At 42.9% G+C, this 21,668-nt stretch overlaps 1 long non-coding RNA gene across 4 annotated transcripts in view; it reads left to right on the top strand.

The window, feature by feature from the left end:
• Positions 1-21,668, top strand: part of LOC112650158 (uncharacterized) — a 97,852-nt gene that overhangs the window by 40,018 nt on the left and 36,166 nt on the right. The window contains exon 2 of one of the 4 annotated variants that reach the window (XR_007414128.1): positions 19,086-19,200. The exons of 2 other annotated variants lie outside the window; for them this stretch is intronic. This is a non-coding gene — a long non-coding RNA (uncharacterized LOC112650158). Of the gene's footprint in view, positions 1-19,082; positions 19,201-21,668 lie in introns of all 4 variants that reach the window. One more of the 4 variants, XR_007414129.1, reaches the window with a different exon arrangement.

Genomic DNA, 21,668 nt, shown 5'->3' with positions numbered 1-21,668 from the left:
GGATGCTCGGGCACCCTGTATTCATCCAGAAAGCAGTAGCATCCACCTGTGGGCCTACCTTGTCCAGAACTGATTCTAAATGTGCGTAACGTAGCCAGGTATCCACCCAGCAGGGAGCTGGGACTGGGCACATCCAGGGGGTGGTAGATGAGCCCATTGCCCTGGATCATTCCCTGGGGCCTCCCACTTCCCTCACCAGAACCATGTTTATTGTTTAAAAAGCTCCTGTGGGGCCAGTGCTAGTCTTGCACTCTGGGACCTGTGGTAAGCACTGAAGTGCTTTTTCTCGATCTTTCCCTCAGCCTCATGAAGTGGGAACTATAACTATGACCATTTTATAATGAGAAACTGAGTTGCTACGTATTAAATCAACTCTTGAGGTTGTGCAATTGGGCAGGGGCAGAGCAGGGTCTCACGTCCAGGTGTGTTTGACCTTAAAATGGGGACTTTTATTTTCTGTTCTCCCGCCGTTTCCTAGTACAGGGATTGATCATATCCTCTCTTGCTAAAAACAATCCGTGGCTCCGTATTGTGTACAGCGAGGGCTATCTAAGCAGAGATATGAGAACACTGCGACGCTGAGCGTAACATTTTGTATTTGGGTGTGAGTGTATTTTTTGGGGAGAGGATTCAGAGCTCGGCCAGATGCTCAAAAGGTCCTGGACTTCAAAGTCTAACATACACATGCCTTCGAGAGGCGGTTAAGACTCATCGTTGTCAGACCTCCACGTTTGTCACTGGGGTTATTCCCCACCACTTCCTCCCTGTGCAGTTCTGTCGTTGTGAACTTTTGACAATTTCCTGGAAGGTTCCCCGCACTCTCACACCTGGCCGGCACTTATGTGGTTTCCTCTGCTGGTGCTGCCTGCTGTCTTCTTCCTCACCGGGGGAACTCCAGCTCATCTTTGAAGGTCTCGCTCAGATGCCACTTATGCCAAGCTGTCCTCATCCCTCTCAGGCAACGTCGTTTGCTCCTCCTGCTCTTTGCTGGTGTGGGCTTTACTCCCACGATGCATGTAGGACTCATGGCATCCCCTGGGAGCTGCAGAGCAGTTGTTGACCCCTGAAGAGTCCAGAGTCTTCTTCATTCTTCTCTCTTGCCTGATAGAGGGGCTGACCTAGGATGAACATGCAACAACCATCTATTGAGCAGAATTTTATTTTATTTTATTAAAAAAATTTTTAATGGAGTTCAATTTGCCAACATATAGCATAACACCCAGGGCTCATCCCGCCAAGTGCCCCCCTCAGTGCCCATCACCCAGTCACCCCAACCCCCCGCCCACCTCCCCTTCCATTACCCTTTGTTCGTTTCCCAGAGTTAGGAGTCTCTCATGTTTTGTCACCCTCACTGATATTTTCACTCCTTTCCCTTTATTCTCTTTCACTATTTTTTATATTCCCCAAATGAATGAGACCATATAATGTTTGTCCTTCTCCGATTGACTTATTTCACTCAGCATAATACCCTCCAGTTCCATCCACGTTGAAGCAAATAGTGGGTAATTGTCGTCTCTAATGGCTGAGAAATATTCCATCGTATACATAAACCACATCTTCTTGATCCATTCATCTTTCGATGGACACCGAGGCTCCTCTCACAGTTTGGCTATTGTGGACATTGCTGCCAGAAACATCAGGGTGCAGGTGTCCCGGCGTTTCACTGCATCTGTGTCTTTGGGGTAAATCCCCAGCAGTGCAATTGCTGGGTTGTTGGGCAGATCTATTTTTAACTTTGAGGAACCTCCACACAGTTTTCCAGAGTGGCTGCACCAGTTCACATTCCCACCAACAGTGCAGGAGGGTTCCCCTTTCTCCACATCCTCTCCAATATGTGTTGTTTCCTGCCTTGTTAAGTTTCCCCATTCTCACTGGTGTGAGGTGGCATCTCATTGTGGTTTTGATTTGTATTTCCCTGATGGCAAGTGATGCAGAGCATTTTCCCATGTGCTTGTTGGCCATGTCTATGTCTTCTTGAGCAGAATTTTAAAAACACTGAGTCATTTAGCTTTCTCTGAGCGCAATAATATAGGGAACACGTTTTCAGACTCTAGCCTTGGAAGACAGTATGAAGTACTCCTTTGTAGGCTACATGTGCTCTTCTAGTTCTTCCTTTCTGGAAATATGTGATTTGGGGAATGAAATTTGTGCAACAGTAGACCCTGGACAGAACAGAAAGAAAGCTAGACCAGCCTGGGATCAGCCTCTGTGCAGTGACTGCTGGAGACACACTGGTCAGATGTGATAGTGAGATATTGGACTTGCTCCACTTATCTCTCTGTCTCCTACCATCTGTCTGTCCAACCATCCATCCATCCATCCATCCAACCACTGCATGAAACATCTTCCCTAGTAAGATTTTCTTTCCCTTTTCTCCCTTCCATTCTCATCCCTTCTCTTTCCTTTTCATATTCTGGAACCAGACTATTTAGGTTTGAATCTTCATTTCATTTGCTAGCTCTAAGCCTCGATTTCTTCATAGATAAAATAGGGCATAACTGTGCACTAGAGGATGTTGTAAGGAGTTAATTAAATGAGTTAATACACATGAAACTCTTAAGACAGTGTTCGGTCAACCTCAGTGATTCTTGTTTTTACTTTTCTTTTGTGGCCTGTCTCCTCTCTCCCTCTTTGGGTCTCATTTACTCTCCTTTTCTCAATCTCAGCCTTTTTGTCTTCTCCTCTCCCTCCGAGTCCTGGTTCTAGGAGCTCATAGACCTCTGCCTCTCCTTTCCTGAGCCACTGTATGGGAGGATGGTGCCAGGAGGGCAGAAGGGTCTCAAGCACCTGCTCTGGGCCCATGAGGCCTCTAGGCTGCCCCAGGAGACCCACATCCTCCAGGCCTGCAGGAGCTGCCTGGGTCTTGGTTGTCATCACCAGCCTGGCCCTGTGATTCTTTTCCTCAGAGCCCTCCTGGGCATCCCTGTTGTGAACTCAGACACAGGACTCCTGCAGCAGGCAGTAGTGGGGAGTTGGCTGGAGACCCTTCCTCCTCTTCCCTTCCTCATTGGCCATTCTTTTCCTTCCGCATATGGTGAGGAAGACCGGAAACCTTTCACTCATTCTTTGCCTTAGAAGGTTCTGTATAGCGAGGGGAAGAGTAAGCCTTGCTTGGGCCCTCTCTCATCACACCTGAGCCGTGAGCAAGGCTTATATCAACTTCTGGCCTATGAAAGCAGAAAGCCCCCTTCCTTTAACTGCTGCTCACTGGTGGCCTCAGCCCCAGAGGCTCTCCTCTCTTCCCACCTCTTACTCTCCCGTCGGGGCCCTCCTGTTAGCTGCTGCGTGTCTACTTCCATTAGGTATGAAAGCTCCCACTTTCATTTATTATGTTATTCTTCTAAGAAAATGCATGAGCCAAACCTAAACATATATCTACATATTCAGAGGGGATTTTATTCCTTGAGAGCTGAAAACTGATACGAAATCTCTATTTTTTTTTAACCTTGCTTTTGGATAATGCAACTTTAGCGTGAAGAGTCTGTTTAAATGTTTTATTCTTCTCTTTCCTAAGTAAATACACAGTCTGGCTTCAGTCCATCAAGTATCCAAATGAGGCAAAAATCTGCCACAATGAGCTTGCCTAAGGATTTCCAGTTGAGTGAAATCTCTGAGATCTGAGCTGCTTATTGTTGGTGTTAACTGGTTGATGTTCCTGTTTTCCAGGAAGGCTGGATGGGGGACAGAGATTCCCTGTGTCCTTTCCCCCCACCCCGGCTGATTTCTAATTTTGCCCTCGGGGCAGCTCCCAGGGATGCTGGGCATCCCTGCAACCCTGTCTTGCAGTCTTCCAGCACAGAGGGAGGTGCTTCCAGAGAGAGATTTGACTTCCTTGAAGGAAGCTCTGCTTCACAACCCCCACTCTTCCCAGGTGGGGACCTGGCTGGTAAATAGAGTTAGGGTCCTGCTTGCAGAATTTTGGTAGACATGCAAGGTATTGGTGAGCAGGGGGGCCCTTTCCTAGTTTGCAGGGCAGGCTGCAGGCTATCTTGCAGGTTTCTAGAACACAGAGGGCACTGAACAACCTCCCAGGCTAATAGGCGTTTATTTCTTTCCTCCTTCACTCAGCAAGTAGTGAGTGAGTTCCAGGTACCATGCTGAGCCCAGAGGAAACCAGAGTGAAGGGCACATTGGCCCATTCTCAAGGGGGCTCAGACTCAGGAGAAATAGAAATGTAAATAAGCAGCTGAGTGCAGAGTCTTAGGGCAGTGTAGGCAAGGGGACTATAAAAAGGCAGGGTAGGGATCACCTAGTCTCATTTATTGTTTTTGTCATTTTTTTTCATCCAGCATTTTTGGTCATTTTTTCCACCCAACTCTGATGCCTACTGAATTTGCATTCTGGGTTAGCCTGCTCAGGTTTATGACTTGCGTATCTGTCAGGAATAAGTGTTTTTAACTTCCTCATGGGATTCTCAACAAAAGTAGGCCACCAACTCCCAATTGTTCCCCAGGGGAGAACTTAAATTCTGCAAATCTAAAAACCACGTCGATCTTATTCAGTACTATACACACAGCATCTAGTTGCAAGGTTATTAAAGAATAGTTACTCAATAAATATTTGTTGAATGAATAATAAAAAGGCAGATGAAGAGAAGATGGTCTATGGAATGGGCACGCAAGCTTTAACAAGAAGAGCCTGTTGAGATACAGATTCCCATCCCCAAAGACTGTTCAGTAGGTCTAGGGCGGAGCTGGGAATGGGCATCTCTCATGGGCTCCCAGGGGTGTCTGCTGTTGCTGCTGCTGCTGCTGTCAGGGCCATACTTTGGGGAGCACTGGCCTGGTGGGGGAAGGGGGTCTTCCTCCCTGTTGGAGATTGATGATAAGAAATGGTGTTGGATCCTAGTCTCATAGGACCACCATGGGGTTTGGCCCTCCCCACCTCCTCACCTCAGTACTGTCACATGGGACAGGTCCAAGTGAATAGGGTTCTGTACAGGTGTACAATAACAGCCGTGATGCAGGTGTTTAAGCCAACGAGTGGGAATATGAATGTGTGCCTTGAGCAGTCACCTCATTAAGTGAAATATAGGGCTATTAAAATATCTCTGCTTGTGAAACCCTTTTGTCTATCACACGGATCATAGTCCCTTCTTATGCAATCAGCTTCTTCAAGGAAAAGGACCTGCTCTCGTGCAATTTGGGTTTTTACTTATTCATCATCACTGCCTATTCATGCTGACTAAGTTTTAATTGTCTTCGAAATTGAGCAAAGAGCCCAGTGCAGGTGACTGGGGTGTGCTAGTGTCTCTCGCTGAACTGCTCAAGCAGGCACTGACTCCAGGCAAGGGGTGGCTTTTGACTGCCTCATGCGACAGTTCTGAGTGAAGAGGCCCAACTCGGTCTCCGTGAGACTCTGTGCTCTTTTCCCTCTCCGCACATCTTTGGGGGCTGGCTGGCATGCCTGCCTAGACGTACTGCAGACTTCACCTGTCAGGAGTACATTTGTAGTCCCTCTGGAAAGCTGTCTGTCATCTGATGAAATAAGCAGTGTGGTGATGTGGGAAGAGTTTTAGAGGCTTTCAGGATCCCTTTGGGTGTTGCTTCCCCTATGACCTGGACGGAGTCAGGTTCCTCACCTCTCTGCACTTGAACAACCCCTGGCCTTCTCTTCATGGCCTACAAGAGGCATTATGGAAACTGCAGGCCACACATCTGCCTCCTTTGCTACATTTGGAGTTTCTTGAACATGGGGATCATCTCTTGTTTCTACTTCAGCTGTAGAGTCCAGAACAGGACCTACAGTGTGATAACAGCCCCTTGGTTGCCATTGAACTGGTGGGGAGTCACATAGTCCTATGTTGGCATCCTAGTGGGGCTGCTTGCTGGCTATGTGATCTCTCAATCATTTCCCTGAGCCTCACTCTCCTTTTCTGAAAAATGAGGATGATAATGTGTTGTCTGAGTGTTGGCTTTCCTGTACCAGGCCTGATTGTACATGCTTCATGCATGATGTCTCATTGAGTCTTCATAACTGCTATGTGTGGGTATTAACATTAACTCTATTCTTGGTTAAGAACACTGAGGAATGGGGATCCCTGGGTGGCGCAGTGGTTTAGCGCCTGCCTTTGGCCCAGGGCGTGATCCTGGAGACCCGGGATCGAATCCCACGTCGGGCTTCCGGTGCGTGGAGCCCTGCTTCTCCCTCTGCCTGTGTCTCTGCCTCTCTCTCTCTCTCTGTGTGTGCCTATCATAAATAAATAAAAATTAAAAAAAAAGAACACTGAGGAACATGGGATGCCTGGGTGGTGCAATAGTTGTGCATCTGCCTTCAGCTCAGGGCATGATCCTGGGGTCCTAGGATTGAGTCCTGCATTGGGCTTCTCACATGGAGCCTGCTTCTCCCTCTGCCTGTGTCTCTGCCTCACTATGTGTGTCTCATGAATAAATATAAAATCTTAAAAACAAAACAAAACAAAACACTGAAGAACAGAGAAGCTATGGAGTTTTCTCAGGTTACCTGATAAGTAGGGCAAGAAGTGGGGCAAGAATCAGGATTTGGATTCTGGCCGCCTGATGCCACAGCCTCCAGAATTACATACTGTAGTAGTGGTTCTTAACTTGGGTTGATCCTTCCTCTAGGGACATTTGGCAATGTCTGGAGATGATCTGGATTGTCACAAGGGGTGAGAGGAAATGCTGCTGGTACCTGGCACATAGAGGGCAGGGATGTTGGTAAGCATCCCACGATGCATGAGACGGCCTCCCAGCACACAGGATTATCTGTTCATAGTGTCTTGATGGAGAAACCATGCACTATACCATCCTGCCTTAGTGAAGTCAGGTGGGCTAAGAGCCAGGCCCAGAGCAGGCCCATGACAAATGACACTTCGTTCTTAAAGTTTGCAGGTTGCAGCCCTGGGAAGAGGGATCAAGCGGTTTCCAGTTTCCTTCAGCAGCTCGAGTTTTCTTCCTAATGGTTCCCGGCTGCTTGGCATCTTGGTCTCAGGAGTTCCTGTCTTTGTGAGACGTGCTGACAGTTACCAAGAGTCAGGGCAGAACTTTCCTTGGTAGAAGTCCAACTTCCCTGAGAGCTGGCAAGTTCAGACATTCCACGCAGAGAGCGCGCCTTCCCGAGAAGACTCCTGGCCTCTGACCCCATGGCACACACAGCTCTGGAGGGAGCTGGGTCTTGTGCGGTGTTTCCTCTTTCTGTGGGAGCCCACATTTCTCGCCCGTTGCACAGAAGGCCTTGGGGGTGCTTGCCACCATCAATGAGGTCTTGATGGGAACACACTGTATCGTTCTGGCCCTTGAAAGGGAATGAGCCAGGGATGAAGGTGACAAATGACTTGTCAGCTGGAGCAGTGAAAACACCCGGTGCACTGGCCACTTTTGTTGGTAGGCAATGAGATCGTGGCTTTTTTTTTTTTTTTTTTTTTAAGATCATGGCTTTACCACTGACCTGCAAGGTGGCCTTCGGCAAGTTCTGGACCTGACTTCTTTCACTGTCAAGGTGATGACCTCATTCCCGCTTTAGGGAAGCTCCAGGGAATAACCCCAGGGTCAAATGGCACCCAGGGATCTTTTTGTGTATAAAGAGAAATAGAAACAGGAAGGTAGTGGCACAGCAGAAAGGGGCTGCTCTGCGTGCCAGAGGCTGCAGGGGTTTAGCATTTGAGGTTTCGTTTCTCTGTAAACTCACATTCTTTCAGGCTTCAGCAATATTGAGTGGAGTTTCACCAGAATAGTGTTTTCAGCACTAAGGGCTGTTGAACTTTTGTTGAAAGCCTGCCCACAACCTTGCCTGGGTCTCGATACCCCGTGCATTATTTCTAGCCATGAGTTCAAGGAAGTTTTACTTAAAATGTTGGCCAACACTAGACAGCATAAATCGACTCTGGAGAACCAATGGCAAACAATGAGCTATTATGTCTGTCCTGGCATCAGAGCAGACACAACTGGCTTCTCTGAAGTCTAAAGAAAAAAATAATTTCAGTTTGGATGTTACCTGGGATTTATGAGCTGAGGAGAATTTGTTCCTTCTTAAGGCTGACATCATGCATTTATGCTTATCTCTAAACTCATCAGGTTGTATATATTAAATACGTACGACTTTTTGTATGTCAATCATACCTCAGCAGAGTGGTTCAAAAAAAAAATAACAACAACCTGGCAGACATAGAGCTCCAGATGGAAGAGTCTGTTGTTTTTCTGGGAGTGGATGTGTGAGGGAGTCCATAAGAGGACTTTTCACTGCTTGTGCTTCACACCATATGAGGATACTTGGAGAACTCTGAGGAATTGGCAATTATCACTTCTCCTCAGCACTGACATGGTTCAGAGCTTTAATTTCATAAATGGAATTAACAGCTTGGCCAGGGCGTGCTGCTGCTGCTAGTACTGCAAGGTATAATTGTGGCTTCCATGCTGTACATCTGGAAGCTCCTTTGAGAAAATGCAAGAGGGCAGTAGAGCCAGTGATAAAGTTCTTCCATAGGTCTCCTTTTATGACTCAAGTTGATCAGTTCAGCTGGTCTCAGAAAGCCATATCTGGTGAGATGGAATCAGTCATACCATAGAAATGAAAGGAACAGCTTCTAACTAAAACACCAACTTCAGGCAGAGAGTACCTGGCCACCTGCAGGGCTTCAGTAGATGTAGACCTACCCACTCTCTACTGCTTAGTTGTGGAGGCTGCCCCTCACGTTCTAGTTGTTGGGCTGACAGGCAAAGCACCAAGTTGAAAGGCTGTAGATGTTCAGAAGTGGGATGAAGCCACGGGCCAGGTAATAGAATTCATATCACGTTCCATCAGATGAACCTGACTGTTCATAGGATATTGGAGCCTGAGAATTCTAACATATTTAGGAGGTTCCGAGTTGGATGCCTCAGGGCACTTGTGGGATTTGCAACAAGCCTAGTCAGTGTCTTGAAGTAAGATGATAAAAATAACAGCAATTTTAGCACTCCTTGTGTACCGGAATCATACAAGGTCCTTTATTTCTAATCCTTTTACAGTCTGAGCATTTGATATTATTTGCCTTTTTTCCATGTGAGACAAATGGGACCAAGGATAATGAACTGACTATAGAGATTAATTGTTGGTAAAACTAGAATTAGAACCTAGATCTTGTAGGCCTTTAAGAAACCCCATGTTTCCTGTTTTTACTTTCAGATGAAACCTAAATAGTTAAGGAAAGACTAAGCTGTAACACAGTAACCTGAATACACAGTGGATTAAATAAAAATGTATTATTTATTTATACTGTTACTATACTATATTAATTCCATAAAAATTAATGTATTATACTATTAGTATACTGTGTATGAATATACTTTATTATGTATGTTAACATTTTATATAACATATATATTATTAATATCCTATTAAATAAAATAGAAGCTTATTTCTCCTTCATGTCACAGCTCTATTGTAGATGGATGGCCCAGGATGGCTGGGCAGCATCATGGGGTCATTCAGGGACATTTAACAATTGCTGATATATACTTCTATATAAAATTAAAAGCATAACTTTCTCTGTTTAGAAAAAGTGAAGCGCTTGAAAATTTAATCTGACAAAGCACCCTTGAGCCAGTCACGCCTACCCACTGAGTTGGCACTAATGCCAATTGTGAGAGGAGTCTCTGGGGCAATGGCCTGGGCTGAATGAGTAAGGCATTAAGCATTGCACCTTGCTAACCTTACCTGTGGGAAGGTCTCGGGAAATCCTGACCTTGGCCACACTTGCCAGGAGTTGGTCACTCATCATTCAGCAAAAACTTGGATCACGATCCAGTACTCAGGATCACTCCAACTTAAGCACTCTCTTTGGAATTCCTGTAAAATTCCTTGGTCTGTGGATAGGAGAGCTGGGATGGTGGGATCACTTTAGGAAAATGGTGCTGAGAGTTGTCAGGATGTGCTGCTCGCTTCCTTCCCTCTACTTCAGTGAAGACAAAGGAATTAAACAATTCAGATGTTGGGGCACGTGGGTGGCACAGTGGTTGAACATCTGCCTTCGGCTTAGGGCATGATACCGGGGTCTTAGGATCGAGTTCTGAATTGGGCTCCCCAGAGGCAGCCTGCTTCTCCCTCTGCCTGTGTGTCTCTCATGAATCAATAAATAAAATCTTCAGAAAAATACAACAATTCCAGTGTCATTCTCTAATGCCTGAATTTAGATATGGCCACTCTTTAATAATGGAATGACCCGGAATCTCTTCTGGCATTCTATTCTAGGGACAAACATGCCTGAGGTTGGGGCACCACATTTCCCATTTCCACCTCCCCACCCTTTGTACTTTTTTCTTTAACTATACTGCATAAAAAAAAGACCTTTAGTTCCAAGAAATCTGAATTTCTTTCATGCCATTTTTTTCCTTTCATATGCAGTTCCCTGTCACTGTGGTCTCTTAATTCACGCTGCCCCTTCCCTGGGTTCTGATATACCTCCCTGCGATATTTAATCAACTTCTTTGTAAAATCTCATCGCGGCCTCTCTTCCTCTGGGGTGCCTTCCCTCAGTTCCCAGTCCAGTTCAGGGGCTGCTTGCCTAGGATTCTGAGAACCTTTGTACTTCTTTCTCTCTTTGTCATATAATGTGGTTGTCAAAAACCAATCCAACCTTGGCGGTTTTCTTCCTTTTGTTACGTTGTGGGTTATCAGTAATTTTGTTAGTAAAGTACCTGTCTTATAGGACCGCTGTGAGGATTAAATGAGATACTGCATGATTGTGTATAAGTTGCTCAGCGTAGTGTCTCGCATGTTGGAAGTTCTCTGTGAACATTCGGCTGCCTGGCACCTGAAACCCATCCTTACATCACCAGGATTCTCTTAGAGCAAGTCCTGGGAAGACCGTATCCATCTGCATCTACCTTTAAAGGCAAAAGACCAGCTGCTGCTTCCTCTCTCCATTGAGACACAGGGCCTGGGCTGGGTTCATCGGCCACCCCAGCTTCAGAGTTAGTGTTGTACTTGGCAGCAGCAAGCATAGCCTGTTTTCCAGAATACCTGTGGAAACAGGACCAGCCACTGTGTCCTCACTGGATCTTCCCTATGGTGGGATTTTGGCTGTGGTCCCGTTGTGTGGCCTCTCTTAGTTCCTGCTCATTTCCAACATCTGGTTCTCCAAGCTTCCCAGAAATTCTATGAGCAATTCCCCACTCCCTCCACCCCAATAAACCCTCTTTTTGCTTAAATAAGCCAGAGTTGGTGTTTAGTGCTTACAATCAGAAGCTTGATCAGAATTAACTGTTAATTGTTGTCATAGTGGTTACTGCCCTCTCATAGTACTGTGGGATCACTGAGGGACTTACCTGCCTCCTGCCTGGGAACCCAGCCACTGAACAGCCCCCTGCACAGCACTGAGCTCACAATAGACTTGTCAAATGAATGTCTGATGTTTAACGATGGATGGGAAATGAATGAATGAGGAGATAAATATTTGCTCAGTGCTTATGATGATTCTTATAGCACCGAACTTAGAGTTGAGGTGCCCTGAGTAATAGTGACATAGCAGAGCTCAGATAAGGCACTGTCATTTCTGCTATACATTTTAATATTAGAAAGCCTAAATAACCTGCTTTTTCATGATGAAAAAAATTGACAAACAGTTGCTGAGGCCCCCAGATTGACATGTGTCTTATCTCATCCAGGTTGTAGCAGGGCTCCCTAGGAATACCCATAACCAGGTATATGATGTTTTGCCCTTTAGGATGTGTGTGGTTGCACATTCTTTTAATCCTCACAAAAATGTTGATTGATAGGTATTACTATTCTCATTTTACAGATGAGGAAACAGAATCTCAGAAAGGATAAGTAGCTTATAGAGGATGACTCACCCAGGAAATAGCAGACATATGTCTCAAACTATACTAATTCCAAATATTATGCTCTTGCTGTTTTACTTCTCCACCCAGGGAGTAGTTAACTGTCAGTGAGGGTTACTTATTGAGAGTGCTTTTTAAAATGAGGAAGTTGAATTATTCTTGTTGAAGGCACTAATCACGTTATCTTAGGCGCTCCACTGGCAATATAGCAATGAGATTTGCATATGTCATAGCCCAGGAGCTACGCTTGATGTTTGGAATTTATTCTGATTATTAGAAAACCACAGGATTGTAGCACATATTTTAATTTACAATGAAATTAACCAATCCAGGACTAAATTTTGGTGGTAATAAACTAAGGAGCCTTGACCAAGAATTCATATGGGTTTTACAGGATACCTCCTCAAGGTGTTCTTAAATGGTCTTTCTCTCCCTCTCATATTGGTTTAAAGAGCCTCTAGTTTTATTTCTGACGTTAGCAGTACCTGCCTCCTCTGTGTTCCTTGCAGGAAACATGCAGATTCTGGATTCCAGGAGGCCTGACAAGAATGGACTATTACCGCAGTGGAGCTATGGAATTTGCAGACAGGAGTGTCTTCAGGGCCATTCCCATTTTGTTCCACAGCCTTAGGCTGGTGGACAACCTGAAAGGAGGTGTAAATAGCTCAGGATATTTTAAAGAGGATTGTTGGGTGAAATTGCAGTCTTCCAGAGTACCTAGCCCCTCTGTGTCGATACCTGTATATTGATAACAGGAAGCTTTTATCTTGGGCCTTGGATCATTTGTCTTTGGCGGAAGAACAAGATGGATGGCATTGTACAGACTCCATTTGATGTTTTGTTGAGGATAATATAAATTTTTAAATATGGTAAGGGACAGTTTTGTTTGTTCACTTTAGTCATTGTTCAAATGTCTGCTGAAATGTTTTTCATAGCACCTGTCAGAATGTGAGAATATTGTGTTGATGTATTTGTTCGCCAATTTATAATCTGTCTCCTCCGTCTAGAATACGATCTTTGAAAAAAGCAGAGCCCTTCTCTTTTCTGTTTAACACAGTAACCACAATATCTGGGGGCAATCCCGGGTATCTGGTAGGGACTCCATAAATGTTATCTACATGAATGAGCCAACGAAATAAAGCAAATTATTGGATAGGACTAGGATCTTGATACCCAAACTGAATTTTCTGGTAGAAACATATCGAAAGAAATGCTAAAAACAGAATAAGAAAATTGTGGAAACATGATTAGGTAGCAGAACAAATTCGAGGTCTATTATCATCTTCATCAAATCATGTTTCGTTCTCTGTAAGTTGAGAACAATGGTAGTTACCTGGCAGGTTTTGGGGAGGATCAAAGTTAATTCATGTACATGTGGGTGGCATGTAAGTAGATGTGTGATGAATATTAAAATACAGTTAACAGGAGAGGCAAAGGAAAATGTGAGGATTATCAATCCATAGACCAAACATGACATTTTCATGAGGATTCTGTTTTCAAGCTTCAGGTTGTAGTCTAGTTTATATTTGAAGGCTTCTTCATAATTTAAAAGGCTCCTTCTGCATATTGATTTCACCTATTTCTCGGTCACCACCATCTTGCCTAGTGGCTGAAGTTAGTTCTGTTTTATACATGAGAGTCAGGTAGAGGGACAGATTTAAGCTTGAGGAGCTCGGTGTCCATCGAAAGATGAATGGATCAAGAAGCTGTGGTCTATTGGAGAAGGACAAACATTATATGGTCTCATTCATTTGGGGAATATAAATAATAGTGAAAGGGAATAGAGGGGAAGGGAGAAGAAATGGGTAGGAAATATCAGAAAGGGAGACAGAATATGACGACTCCTAACTCTGGGAAACGAACTAGGGGTGGTGGAAGGGGAGGAGGGTGGGGGGGTGGGGGTGACTGGGTGGCGGGCACTTAGGGGGGCACTTGACGGGATGAGCATTGGGTGTTATTCTGTATGTTGGCAAATTGAACACCAATAAAAAATAAATTTATTATTAAAAAAAGAAGCTGTGGTCTATGTATACAATGGAATATTCCTCAGCCATTAGAAATGACAAATACCTACCATTTGCTTCGACTTGGATGGAACTGGAGGGTATTATGCTGAGTGAAGTAAGTTAATCAGAGAAGGACAAACATTATATGTTCTCATTCATTTGGGGAATATAAAAAATAGTGAAAGGGATTATAGGGGAAAGGAGAGAAAATGAGTGGGAAAAATCAGAGAGGGAGACAGAACATGAGAGACTCATTACCCTGGGAGACAAACAAGGGGTGGTGGAAAGGGAGGTGGGTGGGAGGTGGGGTGACTGGGTGATGGGCACTGAGGGGGGCACTTAATGGGATGAGCACTGGGTGATATGCTATATGTTGGCAAATTGAACTCCAGTAAAAAAATAATTAAAAAGCAAACAAACAAAAAAACCCCAAACTTTCCTTTCAAGAGCAGACCTGAGCTTCCTGAGTGACCTCTCCTCTGGTCATGGGCACCTCCTTTCGCCTACCTGGCCAGACTTGCCTCTCCAGCCTGCTTTTAATTAATTAATTTTAAATTTTTAAATTTCATTATAGTTGACACATAGTGTGGGGTGTTGCAACATAGTGATTCAACATCTCTATACATTATGCTCTGCTCACCACAAGTATAACTACCATATGTCACCTGCAATGCTATTACGATACCCTTGACTGTGTACTTTATGATTTACCTTTTGTTCCTGACTTCTTTAGCCCATAACTGGAAGCCTGTATCTCTCACTCCCCTTCACCCATTTTTCCCATTCCCCACCACCCACTTCCCTCTGGCAACCATCAGTTTTTCCTCTATTATTTATAGGTCCGCTTCTGCTTTTTATTTATTTGTTTTGTTTTCAAGAGTCCTCATATGAATGAAATCATGGTATTTGTCTTTTTCAGTCTAACTTACTTCACTTAGCATAATTTCTTCTAGATCCATCCATGCTGTCACAAATGGCAAGATCTCATCCTTTTTTGTGACTGCATAATATTCCTCTGTGTGTGTGTGTGTGTGTGTGTGTGTGTGTGTGTGTGTGTACACATACATAGACATTTACCATCTCTTCTTCATTCGTCTATTGAAGGACAGGTTGTTTCCATATCTTGGCTATTGTAAGCTATGCTCTCTAGTCCAAGTTTGCATTGCTTCTGTAGAATTCAGACCAGGAGCCCCTTGAAGGCAGGAACTGTTTCTGTTGTGCCGTCTTGCAGCATCCCAGATGCAATCTGATTGCTTATGTGATTACTAGCAACAGGATTATGCAAAGATATTGCACAGCTGGTTTATGTTCAGTTTAAGCAAATACACAGGCATTTCCTCCTCCCCCCACTCCATTCCCTGGCCTCTTTCCCTCACAATCTGAACATCCTCTGTGTCAGCCAGTGGTTTCTGTGGGAAAAGGAAACAGGTAGAAGTGAGCTTAAAGGTAGGATGAGAATGTGCTACGTCTCCCATCTCTTGCCTCTCCCCTGACTTTTGCATATCCTCTCTGCATCTGTTACAAAACACCAGATTTAACACTTTGCTTGTGACATGTAGAATCATAAAAAACAAAACAAAACAAAACAAAACAAAAAACCAAAACCAACCAATCAAACAAAAAACCGCACTCCAAAACCAAAAAACAGAAAACAAAACAAAACAAAAAAACCCCAAACCAACCCAATACTATCAATTACAGATTGAAAATGCATATAGTAGGGCCTAGAGAAACTCCAGGTTGAAAAGGACCAAAGGATCCAAAGAGTTGGAACTCACACTTTTTTTTCAGTTTAACCAGTGTTTAGTGAACCCCGTGATCTATGAAATACTTGTCCTGCTATTCTCTCTCTAGTTCACTGGACTGACAGTCATTCTTATCATTTCTGGATACTTCTGCTGAGTGACAGTTCACCCAGGAAGAGAGTTTGGGATGGTGGTTAAGAGCAGGTTTTAAATACCTGGGCTGTGTGACATCAGATGAAAGGTCAACCACAGCAGAAGTTACAAAGATAGGAAATCTGTTTCTCCAAACCATATAATCTGAGATTATAGATCGCACTGAGAAAAAAAAAAAAAAAAAAAAAAAAAGGAAGAAAAAAGAAAGAAGAAAATCCTCATATCTTATAGATTATTGCCCCAAATGATTAAAAAGTAAATGCTATGTAGTATACACATATGCTTGAGCTAAATTCATTTGATGACAGGAGAGCATTTAGAAACAAAACCGAGTCAAAAATAGGTTACTGGAAGAAGTAGGAAGATGATGTAGGTATGTTTCAAAATGTGAAGTACTTTGTCAAGAGACTTAATGGTGACTGAGCAAAATTGTAAAATTACCGTGCAATAATCAAAGGAAGGAAGGAATTCACATAATATAAGCAATAATTATAAAAAGTTCTTGATATGAATGTAACACCTGGAGCTGCCACTGCTAATGAGTTGAAAATACCTGCGATTGGCACCTTCTACAAAGAAGTGCTAAGACAGCTCCCACATAATCCACGAGGGAAATTTCTGTTCACAGAGTGTTAGCGCTCAGCGAGGGTCATGGTGATCTGAAGCTGTCAGAAACCTACTTCAACTGGGGCAGCTTTGAGAGAATATTTAATTCAATCCCCTGTTCTACAGATAAATAAACTGAGGTGCAAAGAGCGTGGGTTTTAAAGCCAGAAAGATTTGAGTTCAAACCCTCAATCTCTAAGTTGATGATTCTCTCTCTCACTGTTTCTAGCTAAAGGATGTCAGACAAACTGCGTAATTTCTAGAAACCCCAGTTTCCTCATTTCTACCACCAGCATAAAGCAAAGCCTTTGCCTTTAGTTTTGCTGAGAGTTAAGTTGAAGTCTCTTCTTAAATCCTTCAGAGGGATCTGTGCACACCAGACCCCCAGTAAAGGTTAGATACTCTTACCTCATAGGGCTAACCAGCCCACTAAAAAATAATTTTAGTGTCAGGCTATTTTTTTTTTTTGAGCCATAAAATGCTTATGTCCTTTGATCTAGTAACATGTAAAACAGGGACAATGATGCTTTGTCTGAAGAATGAAAAAGCTATAAGCGCTAAGAAATTTGTGGTACTATTATTTGTAATAAGAATTTTTTTTTTTGTAATAAGAATATTTTGAAAATCATTTAGAATGCCTTACAACAGAGAGTGAGTAAATTACTGTCTGTCTATTCTGAGGGATACAAGATGTACCATTGCAATAGCAATGAAGACAATGTTGGATTTAAACATGCTGAATCCCAATTTGAATTTACATTAGGATTATAAAACTGTAAATATGTTTATGCATCTGGGCAGGAATTGGTGGGCAAAATAGAAAAAAGAAGAGGAGATTTTGGTGACTGGTGAAATTTTGGGTGTATTTTTTTTCATTTTCATTTCTCTTACCATCACTCCTGGATTATTTATAAAATAAGCAGTCACATAAAATGTTTTTATTTAAAAAAAAGAAAGAAAATTCTTCTCTTCTTTTCAGTAAGGCAGTGACCTCTGACTGAAGTTTCACCCTTCCATACCTGAAGAGCCGCATTATGTTTAATGCTCTGCAGGACATTGTCTAAATTGGTGGAACCTTGGCCATAAGATCACTTGCGTAGAAAATGATTTGAAAGTTGGCAGAGTGGGAAAGATGGAGAGCAGAAACTCTCTGATGTTATGTGTTTTCTTCGCTTCTGACTAAGGAAATAAACAAAGAAGATCAAGGGGAGTTAGCAAAGTCCAGTTTTGAAGAAGTTATGCCAGTGGCCACAAAGGCTTCCTCCTGCCTGGGCAGGTTAGCACAAGGCCAGTGACTAGGGTTGTGACAAGGCTGGAGACTGTGTCCCACCAGAACTGATTGAAAGAACTGGGTCAATCGACTGTGAAAGGCTTTCTGCCCTCATATTTTTGAAGATAGGTCAAGTGCAAGAGAGAGTAGACTTGTTCTGTTCGGCTCCAGAACAATGAGTAGAAGATATCAAGTGACAGAGTTCAACCCAATATGAGGAAGAAATTTTTTTTTTGACAGTCACAGATGTCCCAAAGCAGGAGGATTCAACTGGGGGAGGTGGTGAGCTCACCGTTCTGGGAGGTATTCCCACCTTGGAGAGGCTAGAGGCTCTAGTAGGGACATGGCATTGGCTAAGGCTGAAGTAAATAAGGTCGAAGATGGTTTTTGAGGTGACTGCCACCCCTGAGTTTCCTCCACTGTGACTCTTCCTGGAGCGTTATTCCTAGTTGGTGACAGCAAGTCTCAGGGACCCACCCTCACCTCCTTTCTTGTCACCCACCCTGGGGCACTCAAGGGAGTTATTCCCTGTCACCACGTCTCAGTATTGCCATGACCAAAATAGGGAAGTTAATGACCTATTATTAACTATCTCAGTTTACTGTAGGGATTAATGAAGATTAGTAAAGAAGAATTGTCAAGAGATTAAATTTCCCTAAGGACAAATAATTTGGCTGCAATTTAGGTGAATCATTTTAGGAGGAATAGCTGCAGATGACAAAATATTCTGACTCAGTATAAATAATTATTTTTACAAACTCATTCATTCATGAAATATCTATTTAGATGATCTAAACACAAGGAATTTTGTCTCACAGATGTGACATATGTATATAACAGTGTACAATGCACAAAAAGTAATTACAGAAAATTGTTTTTTTCACCCCAAATCTTTCTGCCTTAATCAGAATTATTCTAAATCTCTTATTTTTATCCTCTGGCCCTTATCTCCAACTTACAGTCCATTTAGTGTTTTATTTTAGGTTCTGTTTGCAGAGGGATTCTTTGATATGTTCAGCAATTGGAAAGAAACACTAAGGATGATGATCTTGTTTTACTAAATAAACAGTGACTAATGAATTTTACCACTTTTCCAGATTGTGCTAGTTTATGCACATAACTTATAAGAAAGAGGGCATGAAACAGCAAAATACTTACAAAGACAAAAGGAAGGTAGATTGACTAGTGGCTGCAAGGAGGCAGGTTTCCTTTTATTTTTTCCTTTAAGATTTATTTATTTATTTTAGAGAGAACACGAGTGGGAGGGGCAAAGGAAGAGGGAGAGAGAAAATCTCAAGCAGACCCCATGCTGAGCATAGAAATCACCGTGGGGTTCGATCTCATGATCCGGAGGTCATGACCTGAGCCAAAACCTAGAATTGGATGTTCAACCAACTGTGCCATCCAGGTGCCCCAAGGGGGCAGTTTTTTCTATGTGCACAAGAAGCAATGCAACAGGGAGCTTTACTGAATAACAGGTGCATCTTGAAGACAACTGGGACTAGGACCTCTTATTTTCTTCTAAAAGCAGGGAGGTCTTCATGGGGCTCTGTGCTGAAGGAGAACTGGTCTTCCTACCCTGCAGAGATTTGCATGGACTTAAAGGATGACTAGGAAAGAGCATCATTGAGCTCGAGGAATACACAGTGAGTACAGAGGTGACTGGGAGATTGAGAGCCACCTTCGGGAGTGGCTCACCAAGGGTGGGTGGCGCTGGGGGAGGAGTCAGCTTCAGATGCAGGTGACTTAAGGTGTATTACCTATAGAGAATTAAAAAAAAATGATACAAAGAACTACAAATGGGTTTCCTTTTAATTATTACATGTTGTCATGATTCCCAAATGTTGCCAGTGATAAGATACACCTTGAGAAAAATCTTTTAAGTTGTAGAGCAGTTACTAGGGTAACTGTTAATAATACACATGGAACCTTCGCAGTAGTCCATTTTGTATATCGTATCCTTTAATGAACATTGTCTTGTACATGGAAGTTATTTCAGGAAGCTCTATGTCATAGAGCTGGTGTACAGTGCACGTGGACTCAGCTACATGTGTTGGTCTCGAGGATCAGTTCATAATGGTTTGGAATTTGTGCTGCTCCTTTCATATGTGCTTTGCATCCCCAATACACGTGGCACGCCTATTCCTGTATTTAAACTGAAGATTCGAAATGAACAGCGATAGCACACTAATTATGAAGATGAAGAGCTAGAATGTTTCATTATTCTGTTAGTCTATGTGACCACTTAAAGGTTTTCCAAAAACAGTGAGACCATGTATGAACTGCAAGGTACAATATTTTGTTTGCTAGGTACAAGTTCTAATCACAAAAAATAAAATAAAAATAAAAAGCAAGTTCTAATCACATGTGAAATACTATGTAGATCTTGAATAATAATGTTTAAAGTAAAAATGTATTCTTCTTTTGAATGAATTGCTTTAAAACTAAAGAACAAAATCGTGATTCTTTTATGATAATTACTGAAAATGATTTTGTTGTCTAGAGGTAGAAATTTTAAAACACTATCTGTTTTAGGTGTTATAATTTCTAGGTCCCCCAATAGTCTTTGGAACTGGGCAGTTTGGGGTCAAGTTCTGTTGAGTTGCTGAATCATTTTAGACCTAAAGTTTCTCATGAATGAAAAAGGCATATCCTTTGTAGAGTTATCATGAGATTAAATGATATAATGCATGTAACCACCTAGGACAATAACAGGAGCATAGCAAATGCTCAATAAATGAGTTTGATGATGATGATGATGATGATGATGATGATGATAGAAAGAGTTATTGCATTTTATGAAATTCATTTGCAGATAGGCTTCGCATATCAAAGAGATCCAGACTGAGAAACAATTATAGGTAGAGACACTGAGACTTTTCTGGATATAGTTTGCTGTTCTTGTTACAGGGAAGTGAGTAGTCACGTTCATTCATTTAAAAAATGTCTTGGGGCACCTGGGTGGCTGAGTTGGTTAAGTGTCCAACTCTTGATTTTGACTTAGGTTATGCTCTCAGCCTTGTGAGATTGAGCCCTGCATCAGGTTCCACACTCAGCATGGAGTGTGCTTGAGAATCTCTCTTTCTTTCTATCCCTCCTGCTGATGTTATTTCTCGCTGCCTCTCTAAATAAATAAATAAAATCTTTAAAAATAATAAAATAAAGAATCTCTTTTTTTATTTAATTTAATTTTTTAATAATAAATTTATTTTATATTGGTGTTCAATTTGCCAACATACAGAATAACACCCAGTGCTCATCCCGTCAAGTGGTCAAGTGCCCCCCTCAGTGCCCGTCACCCAGTCACCCCCACCCTCCACCCTCCTCCCCTTCCACTACCCCTAGTTTGTTCCCCAGAGTTAGGAGTCTTCATGTTTTGTCTCCCTTTCTGATATTTCCTACCCATTTCTTCTCCCTTCCCTTCTATTCCCTTTCACTATTTATATTCCCCAAATGAATGAGACCATATAATGTTTGTCCTCCGATTGACTTACCTCACTCAGCATAATACCCTCCAGTTCCATCCAAGTCGAAGCAAATGGTAGGTATTTGTTGTTTCTAATGGCTGAGTAATATTCTATTGTATACATAAACCACATATTCTTTATCCATTCATCTTTCGATGGACACCGAGGCTCCTTCCACAGTTTGGCTATTGTGGACATTGCTGCTAGAAACATCGGGGTGCAGGTGTCCCGGCATTTCACTGCATCTGCATCTTTGGGGTAAATCCCCAGCAGTGCAATTGCTGGGTCATAGGGCAGATCTATTTTTAACTCTTTGAGGAACCTCCACACAGTTTTCCAGAGTGGCTGCACCAGTTCACATTCCCACCAACAGTGCAAGAGGGTTCCCTTTTCTCCGCATCCTCTCCAACATTTGTTGTTTCCTGCCTTGTTAATTTTCCCCATTCTCACTGGTGTGAGGTGGCATCTCATTGTGGTTTTGATTTGTATTTCCCTGATGGCAAGTGAGGCAGAGCATTTTCTCATGTGCGTGTTGGCCATGTCTATGTCTTCCTCTGTGAGATTTCTGTTCATGTCTTTTGCCCATTTCATGATTGGATTGTTTGTTTCTTTGCTGTTGAGTTTAATAAGTTCTTTATAGATCTTGG

The sequence above is a fragment of the Canis lupus genome, chromosome 11 (assembly GCF_003254725.2).
Source record: "Canis lupus dingo isolate Sandy chromosome 11, ASM325472v2, whole genome shotgun sequence".
Classification (NCBI taxonomy): Eukaryota; Metazoa; Chordata; class Mammalia; order Carnivora; family Canidae; genus Canis; species Canis lupus.
Note: the sequence above shows the minus strand (reverse complement) of the source record. Positions and strands in the feature narration are given on the sequence as shown.